The sequence below is a fragment of the Saimiri boliviensis genome, chromosome X (genome assembly GCF_048565385.1).
Source record: "Saimiri boliviensis isolate mSaiBol1 chromosome X, mSaiBol1.pri, whole genome shotgun sequence".
In the NCBI taxonomy this organism is placed as follows: Eukaryota; Metazoa; Chordata; class Mammalia; order Primates; family Cebidae; genus Saimiri; species Saimiri boliviensis.
The window spans coordinates 50,732,667-50,743,884 of NC_133470.1; the positions used below are offsets into that span (position 1 = coordinate 50,732,667).

Consider the following 11,218-nt stretch of genomic DNA (forward strand, 5'->3'; position numbering starts at 1 on the left):
TAATTGGAACATACATGGAAAACGTGTATTGCTTTTTGACTTTCTAATAATGGCCATTTTTGCAAGGGGACGGTGGTATTCATTGTGGTTTTAATTTGCATTTCCCTGATGATTAGTGATGTTGCATTTTTTTATTCATCTGTTGGCAATTTGCATATCTTCTTTGAGAAATTTCTATTCATGTTGTTTGCCCACTTTTTAATGGAGTTATTTGGGGTTTTCCTTCCTACTGATTTGTTTGAGTTCCTTATAGATATTATTCCTTGGTCAGATGCACAGTTTGCAAATATTTTTTTCCATTCTGTAGGTTGTCCATTTACCCTGTTGATAATTGCTTTTGCTGTGCAAAAGCTTTCAGTTTAATTGGGTATTTATTTATTTAATTTTGTTTTGCTGCATTCGCTTTTGGGCTCTTACTCATAAATTCATTGCCTAGACAAATGTCTGGAAGAGTTTTTACTAGATTTCCTTTTGAAATTTTTATGGTTTCAAGTATTAGATTTAAGACTTTAATCTATCTTGAGTTAATTTTTTTATGTACTGAGAGATCAAGATTCAGTTTTATTCTTCTACACATGACTACCTAGGGAAACTGAATCAAGTGTCCATTCTCCAGTGTATATTTTTTACTACTTTGTCAAGGAGAAGCTGGTTGTACGTATTTGGCTTTATCTTTAAGTTCTCTATTCTAGTCTGTTGGTCTTTGGGTCTACATTGAATACCATGCTGTTTTGGTTACTATTTCCTTGCAGTATAATTTGAAAATGGGTAAAGCAATGCTTCCAGATTAGTTCTTTTTTCTTAGAATTAGTTTGGCTATTCAGGCTCTTTTTTGGATTCATATGAATTTTAGGATTGTTTTTTCTAATTCTGTGAACAATGATGTTGATATTTAGATAGGAATTGCATTGAATCTGTACATTGCTTAGCACAATATGGTCATTTTCACAATATTGATTCTTGCAATCCATGAGCAGGGGATGCTTTTTATTTGTTTGTGTCATCTATGATTTCTTTTTACTTGTCAGTGGAAAATAACTTTTACTGAGACACCAACAGCTAGAAAATTTGTTCCTGGCACTAAGCTTCTTTCTTTGCAACTTGGTCTTTCTTGAGTGGTCCCATGAATGCTTTCTTTTCCTCCTTGGTCTGGAAGTGGCCATGGCCAGACTTGAAGGCGGTGTCAATGAATTTAAGGTCAGTCTTCTACAGGGCCTTCTGTTTGGTCTGCACCAGCAGGAACTTGTGGAGGGTGAGCACTCACTTCTTGGTTTCCACCAAACAGCCTTTTAGCATGACAAAAATCATTGGTCACTTCACCATAGTGGACAAAGCCACCCAGAGGGTTGATGCTCTTGTCAGACGGGTCGTAGTCAGTGGAAGTATTGTTCTTGATATGTTAACTGTCTTTAATCAGGTAGCCCTAGTCAGTCTTAAAGATCTTCTTGTTGATCTCAGTGCAGTGATGGTAGCCTTTCTGACCAGTGTGTGCCACAGGGAAGGCTGCACGAACATGATGCTGTACTCTAATGCAGGCCACCTTGCACAGGCCTTGGTGGGTCTTGAGGGGCAGCTTCTTGCTGTGCCAATGACTGGTGACCCTTTTGTAGCCTTTGCCTGTGGTCATCCCAATGATGTCGATCATTTCTTCCTGACCAAGCATGTGGTTCACAGGTACCTGCTGCTTGAGCCTCTCCCAGGCCCATTCCAGCTTCTTTTTTCCTTTTTTTTTCTTTCTTTTTTTTTTTTTTTAATTTTCCTTTAAGTTCTTGGGTACATGTGTAGATCTTGCAGGATTGTTACATGGGTATACAGATGACATGGTGGTTTGCTGCCTCCATCCTCCTGTCACCTACATTAGGTATTTCTCCTAATGTTATCCTTCCCCAATCTCCCCACACCCTGCTATGCCTCCCCTAGCCCCCAACCCCCCACCAGACCCCAGTGTGTGATGTTTCCCTCCCTGTGTCCATGTGTTCTCATTGTTCAGCACCCACTTATGAATGAGAACATGTGGTGTTTTGTTTTCTGTGCTTGTGTCACTTTGCCGAGAATGATGGTTTCCAGCTTCATCCATGTCCCTGCAAAGGACATGAACTTATTGTTTTTTATGGCTGCATAGTATTCTGTGGTGTATATGTGCCACATTTTCTTTACCCAGTCTATCTTTGATGGGCATTTGGGTTGGTTACAAGTCTTTGCTATTGGGAACAGGGCTGCAATGAACATACGTGTGCATGTGTCTTTAAAACAGATTGATTTACAATCCTTTGGGTATATATCCAATAATGGGATTGCTGGGTCAAATGGTATTTCCATTTCTAGATCCTTGCCACACTGTCTTCCACAATGGTTGAACTAATTTACACTCCCACCAGCAGTGTAAAAGCGTTTCTATTTCTCCACATCCTCTCCAGCATCTATTGTCTCCAGATTTTTTAATGATCACCATTCTAACTGGCATGAGATGGTATCTCAATGTGGTTTTGATTTGCATTTCTTTAATGACCAGTGATGATGAGCATTTTTAAATATGTTTCTTGGCCTCATGTATGTCTTTTGAAAAGTGTCTGTTTATATCTTTTGCCCTCTTTTTCAAGGGTTGTTTGTTTTTTTCTTGTATATTTGTTTTAGGTATTTGTAGATTCTGGATATTAGCCCTTTGTCAGATGGGTAGCTTGCAAAAATGTTTTCCCATTCTGTTGTTTGCTGGTTCACTCTAATAATTGTTTCTTTTGCTGTGCAGAAGCTCTTTAGTTTAATTAGATCCAATTTGTCTATTTTGGCTTTTGTTGCCATTACTTTTGGTGTTTTAGTCATGAAGCCCTTGCCTGTGCCTATGTCCTGAATGGTATTGCCTAAGTTTTCTTCTAGGGTTTTTATGGTGTTAGGTCTTATGTTTAAATCTTTAATCCATCTTGAGTTAATTTTTGCATAAAGTGTAAGGAAGGGGTCCAATTTCAGCTTTCTGCACAGGGCTAGCCAGTTTTCCCAACACCATTTATTAAAGAGAGAATCCTTTCCCCATTGCTTGTTTTTGTCAGATTTGTCAAAGATCAGACGGCTGTAGATGTGTGGCATTGCCTCCAATGCCTCTGTTCTGTTCCATTGGTCTATATCTCTTTTTGGGATGAGCAAAATGCCGTTTCGATTACTGTAGCCTTGTAGTATAGTTCAAAGTCACAGGATGCCTCCAGCTTTGTTCTTTTTGCTTAGGATTGTCTAGGCTATGTAGGCTCTTTTTTGGTTCCATATGAAGTTTAAGGTGGATTTTTCCAGTTCTGTGAAGAAGGTCAATGGTGGCTTGATGGGGATAGCATTGAATTTATAAATTACTTTGGTCAGCATGGACATTTTCACATTATGGATTCTTCCAAACCATGAGCATGGAATGTATCTCCATCTGTTTATGTCCTCTCTTACTTTCTTGAGCAGTGATTTGTAGTTCTCCTTGAAGAGGTTCTTTGTTAGTTGTATTCCTGGGTATTTTATTCTCTTTGTAGCAATTCTGAATGGGAGTTCACTCATGATTTGGCTCTCTGTTTGTCTGTTATTGGTGTATAGGAATGTTTCTGATTTTTGCACATTGATTTTGTACCCTGAGACTTTGCTGAAGTTGCTTATCAGCTTAAGGAGATTTTGGGCTTAGATGATGGGGTTTTCTAAATATACAATCATGTGGTCTGCTAATAGAGACAATTTGACTTTCTCTTTTCCTAACTGAATACTCTTTATTTATTTTTCTTGCCTGATTGCCCTGGCCAAAACTTCCAATACTATGTTGAATAGGGATGGTGATAGAGGACACACTTGTCTAGTGCTAGTTTTCAAACGGAGTGGTTCCGGTTTTTTCCCATTCAGTATGACCTTGGCTGTGGGTTTGTAATAAACAGCTTTTATTATTTTGAGATATGTTCCATTGACACCTAGTTTATTAAGTGTTTTTAGCATAAAGAACTGTTGAATTTTGTCAAAGGATCTTCTCAGCATCTATTGAGATATTCATATAATCATGTGGTTTTTGTCTTTGGTTCTGTTTATCTGATGGATTACATTTATAGATTTGCATATGTTGAACCAGCCTTGCATCCCCAGGATGAAGCCTAATTGATCATGATGGGTAAGCTTTTTGATGTGAGGTTGGATTTGGTTTGCCAGTATTTTATTGAATATTTTTGCATCAATGTTCATCATGGATATTGGCCTGATATTTTCTTTTTTATTTGTATCTCTGCCAGGTTTTGCTATTACAATGATGTTTGTCTCATAAGATAAGTTGGAGAGGAATCCCTCTTTTTGTATTGTTTGTAATAATTTCAGAAGGAGTGGTACCAGTTCCTCTTTGTACGTCTGGTAGAATTGGGCTGTGACCCCTTCTGGACCTGGGCTTTTTTTGGTTGATAGGCTATTAATTGGTACCTCTACTTCAGAACTTCTTATTGGTCTATTCAGGGTTTCAACTTCTTCCTGGTTTAGACTTGGGAGGGTAAGTGTCCAGGAATTTATCAATTTCTTCTAGATTTACTGGTTTATGTGCATAGAGTTGTTTGTAGTAATCTCTGATAGTAGTTTGTATTTCTGTGGAATTGGTGGTAATATCCCCTTTATCATTTTTTATTGCATCTATTAAATTCTCCTCTCTTTTCTTTTTTTATTAGTCTGGCTAGCAGTCTATCTATTCTGTTTATCTTTTCAAAACACCAGCTCCTGGATTCATTGATTTTTTTTTTTTTTTTTTTTTTTTTTTTTGAGACAGAGTTTCGCTCTTGTTACCCAGGCTGGAGTGCAATGGCGCGATCTCGGCTCACCGCAACCTCCGCCTCCTGGGTTCAAGCAATTCTCCTGCCTCAGCCTCCTGAGTAGCTGGGATTACAGGCAAGCGCCACCATGCCCAGCTACTTTTTTGTGTTTTTAGTAGAGACAGGGTTTCACCATGTTGACCAGGATGGTCTCGATCTCTCGACCTCGTGATCCACCCGCCTCGGCCTCCCAAAGTGCTGGGATTACAGGCTTGAGCCACCGCGCCCGGCTTTTTTTTTTTTTTTTTTTTTTTTTTTTTTTTTTTTTTTTTTTTTTGGGATTCATTGATTTTTGAAGGTATTTTTGTGTCTCTATGTCCTTCAGTTCTGCTCTGATCTTAGTTATTTCTTGTCTTCTGCTAGCTTTTGAATTTATTTGATCTTGCTCCTTTAGCTCTTTTAATTGTGACTCTAGGGTGTTGAATTTAGATCTTTCCTCACTTCTCATGTGGGCATTTAGTGCTAACAATTTCCCTCTAGCACTGCTTTAAATGTGTGCCAGAGATTGTCGTACATTGTGTCTTCATTCTCATTGGTTTTGAAGAACATCTTTATTTCTGCCTTCATTTCATTATTTACCCAGTAGTCATTCAAGAGCAGGTTGTTCACTTTCCGTATAGCTGTGTGGTTTTGAGTGAGTTTCTTAATCCTGAGTTCTAATTTGATTGCACTGTGGTCTGAGAGACTGTTTGTTATGATTTCAGTTCTTTTGCATTTGCTGAGAAGTGATTTACTTCCAATGATGTGGTCAATTTAAAAATAAGTGCAATGTGGTGCCAAGAAGAATGTATATTCTGTGGATTTGTGATGGAGAGTTCTATAGATGTCTATTAGGTACACTTGGTCCAGATCTGAGTTCAAATCCTGGATATCTTTGTTAATTTTCTGTCTTGTTGATCTGTCTAATATTGACAGTGGAGTGTTAAAGTCTCCCACTACTATTGTGTGGGAGTCTAAGTCTCTTTGTAGGTTGTTAAGAACTTGGTTTATGTATCTGGGAGCTCCTGTACTGGGTTCATGTATGTTTAGGATAGTTAGCTCTACTTGTTGCATTGATCCTTTTACCATTATATAATGCCCTTGTTTGTCTCTTTTGATCCTTGTTGGTTTAAAGTCTGTTTTATCAGAGACTAGGATTGCAACCCCTGCTTTTCTTTGCTCTCCGTTTGCTTCAGAAGTCTTCTTCCATCCCTTTATTTTGAGTCTATGTGTGTCTTTGCATGTGAGATGAGTCTCCTGAATACAGCACATCAATGGGTCTTGACTCTTTATCCAATTTGCCAGCCTGTTTCTTTTGACTGGGGCATTTAGCCTGTTTATATTTAAGATTAATATTGTTATGTGTAAGTTTGTTCCTGCCATTTTGATTCTAGCTGGTTGTTTTGCCCATTAGTTGATGCTGTTTCTTCATTGTGTTGATGGTCTTTACCATTTGGTACATTTTTGGAGTGTCTGGTACCGGTTGTTCCTTTCCGTGTTTAGTGATTCTTTTAGGAGCTCTTGTAAGCCACATCTGGTGGTGATGAAATCTCTCAGCAATTGCTTGTCCATAAAGGATTTTATTTCTCCTTTGCTTATGAAGCTTAGTTTGACTGGATATGAAATTCTGGGTTGAAAGTTCTTTTCTTAAAGGACTTATCCATTTCTTCTAGATTTTGTAGTTTATGTGTGTAGAGGTGTTCATAATATTCCCTGATGGTTGTTAGTGTTTCTATGCAGTCAGTGGTGATATCCCCCTTTGCATTTCTGATGGTGTTGATTTGAATATTCTCTCTCTTCTTTATTCTTCTGGCTTGTCGTCTATATATTTTTTTGATTTTTCAAAAAAACCAGATCCTGGATTCATTGATCTTTTGAATTTTTGAATTTTTTTAATGTCTCTATCTCCTTCAGTCTAGCCCTGATTTGGGTTATTTCTCATCTTCTGCTAGCTTTGGCGTTTCTTTATTCTTGGTACTCTAGGTATTTTAGTTGTGATGTTATGTTGTTAACTTGAGATCTTTCTAACTAACTTTTTGATGTGAGCATTTAGTGTCATGAATTTCTCTCTTAATGCTGCCTTGTCTGTCTCCCAGAGATTCTGGTAATTGTATATTTTTCTCACTAGTTTCAAAGACCTTCTTGATTTCTGCATTAATTTCATTATTTACCCAGAAGTCATTCAGGAGCAGGTTGACAATTGTTTGGTTTTGAATGAATTCCTTAGTCTTGAGTTCCAGTTTGATTGTGCTGTGGTCCAAGAGACTGTTTGCTATGATTTCAGTTCTTTTGCATTTGCTGGGGAGTGTTTTACTTCCCATTATATGACTGATGCTAGAGTAAGAACTGTATGGCAATGAGAAGAATGTATATTCTCCTGTCTAGGGTGAAGAGTTTTGTTGATATCTATCAGGTCCACTTGATCCAGAGCTGAGTTTAGGTCCCAAATATTCTTGTTAATTTCCTGTCTTGATGATTGTGAGTAGGATGTTAAAGTCTCCCACTATTATTGAGTGAAGTCTAAGTCTCTTTGAAGGTCTCTAAGAACTTGTTTTATGAATGTGGATGCTCCTGTGTTGGGTGCATATATATTTACAATAGTTAGCTCTTCTTGTTGAATTTAACCCTTTGTCATTATGTAATGCCATTCTTTGTTATTTTTTATTTTTGTTTGTTTAAATTGTGTTTTGCAAGAAACTAGGATTGCAACTCTTGATTTTTTCTGTTTTTCATTTGCTTGGTAGATTTTCCTCCATCCCTTTACCTTGAGCCTATGTGTGTCATTGCATCTGAGGTGGGTCTCTTGAAGATAGCATACAAATGGGTCTTGGTTCTTGATCCAGCTTGGCACTCTATGTCTTTTAATTGGGGATTTAGCCCATTTACATTTAAGCTCAGTGTTGATATGCATGGATTTGATCTTGTCATCATGTTAGCTGGTTATTTTGCAGACATTTTTTATGTGGTTGCTTTATAGTGTCACTGTTTTTGTAGTGACTGGTTTTGGTTTGGTAGTCTTGGTTTTTCATATTTAGTGCTTTCTTCAGCAGCTCTTGTAAAGCAAGTCTGGTGATAATTAATTCCCTCAGCATTTGCTTTTCTGAAAGAAGATCTTATTTCTTCTTCGCTTATTGTATTAGTCTGTTTTCATGCTGCTGATAAAGACATACCTGAGACTGAGCCATTTATGGAGGAAAGAGGTTTAATGGAGAACTCACAGTTCCACGTGGCTGATGAAGCCTCACAATCACGGCAGAAGGCAAGAAGAAGCAAGTCACATCTTACATGGGTGGCAGCAGGCAAATAGAGCTTTTGCAGGCAAACTGCCTTTTTAAAAAACCTATCGATCTCATGAAACTCATTCACTATTACAAGAACAGTGCAGAAAAGACCCGCCCTGTAATTCAGTCACCTCCCACAAGATTCTTTCCATGACATGTGGGAATTGTGGGAGTTACAGTTCAAGATGAGATTTGGGTGGGGACACAGAGCCAAACCGTATTACTTATGAAGCTTAGTTTAGCTGGCTATGAAATTCTGTATTGGAATTTCTTTCTTTCTCTTTCTTTCTCCTTCCTTCCCTTCCCTTCCTTCCTTCCTTTCTTCCTTCCTTCCTTCCTTTCCTCTCTCCTTCCCTCCCTCCCTCCCTCCCTCCCTCCCTCCCTCTCTCTCTCCCTCCCTCTCTATCTCTCTCTCTCTTTCTCCTTCTTTTTATGGACAGAGTCTCGCTCTGTCACCCAGGCTGGAATGTGATCTCAGCTCACTGCAACCTCTGCCTCCCAGGTCAAGCAATTCTCTTGCCTCAGCCTCCTAAGTAGCTAGGATTACAGGTGTGCCACCACACCCAACTAATTTTTTTTTATTTTTAGTAGACATGGGGTTTCGCCATTTTGGCCAGGTTGGTCTTGAACTCCTGACCTCATGATCCACCCACCTTGGCCTCCCAAAGTGCTGGGATTACAGGCATGAGACGCTGCATCTGGCCTGGAATTTCTTTCTTTACAGAATGTTTAATATTGACTCTCAGTCTCTTCTGGCTTATAGGGTTTCAGCTGAGAGATACTCTATTAGTTTACTGGTCTTCCTTTTGTAGGTGACCTGGCTTTTCTCTGTAGCTGCCTTTAACATTTTTCTTTCATTTAGACTTTGGAGAATTTGATGATTATGTATCTTGGAGATGGTCACCTTATGGAATATTTTACTGGGGTTCTCTGCATTTCCTGAATTTCAGTGTTGGCTTTTTTTTTTTTTTTTTTTTTTTTTTTTTTGGTAGGGGAGGTTTTCAGGCATAAAACCTGAAATATGTTTCCTGAATTGGTTCCACTTTTCCCATCTCTTTCAGGTACACCAATGAGTTTTAGTTTCACTCTTTATACATAATCTCATATTTCTCAGAGGTTTTGTTCATTCTTTTTCGTTATTTTTTCTCTATTCTTGTCTGCCTGTCTTATTTCAGAAATGTAGTCTTCAAGCTTTGCGATTCTTTCCTGTTTGATTTATTCTGCTATTAACACTTATAATTGCATTATGACATCCTTGTAATGTGTTTTTTCAGCTCTGTAAAGTTAGTTACAGTCTTCTCTATCCTGGCTACCTTGTCTGTCAGATCCTGCTATGTTTTATCATGATTTTTAGCTTCTATGCCTTGGGTTACAATGTATTCAGTGAACTTTGTTCCTATTCATATTCTGAATTCTTCTTCTGTCATTTCAGCCATATCAGCCTCAGCCCAGTTCTGAACCCTAGCTGGAGAGGTGGTGCAGTGTTCTGGAGGGAAAAGGGCACTCTGCCTTTTGAATTTTCAGCACTCTTGCACCAATTCTTTCTCATCTTTGTGGGATTATTTACCTTCAGTCTTTGAGGTTGCTGACATTTGGATGGGTATTTTGTTTTCTTTGAACAGTCTAACCACTTTCCCATAGGGTTGCTGTAGTTCGCTTAGGGTCTGCTTCAATCCCTAGTTACCTCAGATTTTCCAGTACCTGGGGGTATCATAAATGAAGACTTCAAAACAGCAAAGATGGGTCTTCCCCTTCCTCTGGGAGCTCTGTCCCAGAGAGGTTTGAACTCACTGCTAGCCTGAACACACCTGTAGGAAGTAACTGGACCTCCCCACATAGGAGGTCTCTCCTGATCAGGAGGAATGGGATTGGAAATAGTAGTCTGGCCATGTTTGTATAGAGAAGCTGTGCTGTGCTGGGGATACATTTCAGCCCCTGGTCACCTCAGACACTTTGCAAAATGGAGGCTGGAATGGCTAAGATGCCCAAACAACAAAGATGATGGCCTGCCTCTTCTCCTAGGAACTTTGTCCTAGGGAAGCCTGAAATCTCTATCCGCTGGAGAATACTGGTTGGGATAGCTAGAGACTCTGTTTGGGAGGCCTCACCTGGTGATGAGAAACGGTGTTGGAGACCCTGTTAAAAAGCAGTCTGGCCACATTTCCGTGGGGCTACTGTCCTTTGCTGGGATACCACTTCCATCTCCAATCAGCTTGGGCTCTCCAAAGCCCAAATGCTAGAACTGCTAAGTCACCCAAACAGCAAAAATGGCAACCCACTCTTACCTCTGGGTGCTGTGTCCCAGGGAGTTTTCCAATCTCTTCCAGCCAGAGAACATAAGCGGTTTTGGTAGAGCAGATGTGCTATAGAGCAGATCTCAGCAGGGATCCCCTCTGCTCCTAGTGTGAACCCTCCAAGGCTCACAAGCTGGAATGACTAATTTTGTCAAATTACAAAGATGGTGGCCTATCCCTACCTCAAAGGGCTCTGTCCCACATGAGCACAACACTGCTACTGTGGCTTGCTGGGTCTTATCCTGTGAGGTGCCATGGAAGTGTGGCCCACAGACCATCACTGTTTGGCCCCTTGGATTCAGCCGCTTTTCTAAGGGTATATACAGGAGTCTAATCTCCCTCATTGGCAGAGTTGTGCTTACTTTTGCTAGAAATCCTGGAGCCAGAGTATCTGAAGCTCTTGGGTCTCTGCAGGTGCCTGAGCAGCTGCTCTGCTGAGGCTCCACATAGCTCTGTGTCTCAGACTGAAGGCCCTGGTGGAGTATATTCCTGAGGGGACCTCCTGATGCAAGAGTTGCAAAGATCCATGGGAGAAGCATGGTTTCTTGGGGTCACACATTCACTCACCACTCCCTGGTTTGGGGAGGTTCCCTTGGCTCCATGTTGCTTCCAGATAGGCCGTCATCCTGCCTTGCTTTTCTCCATTCTCTGCGGGTGGAGTTATTTCCTTGATTAGTACCAATGCAAGCACCTGGATATTTGTTGAAGGTGCTATCTTTACTCGCTTATCCTCTTCCTCTCCGTGACAGCCATGCACCCTAGTTGCTTCCAGTAGGCTATCTTGCCCATTCTTTTTTAAGCTTTCCTTTTTGTTGTTATTGTTTAGGTTTGTTGTTACTACTTAAATTCAAATGCAAATATTCTT

General features: G+C 39.8%; 1 pseudogene; it reads right to left on the reverse strand.

The window, feature by feature from the left end:
* Positions 1-1,080: 1,080 nt before the first annotated feature.
* Positions 1,081-10,892, reverse strand: LOC101043634 (large ribosomal subunit protein uL3-like; annotated as a pseudogene).
* Between the last annotated feature and the right edge of the window lie 326 nt (positions 10,893-11,218).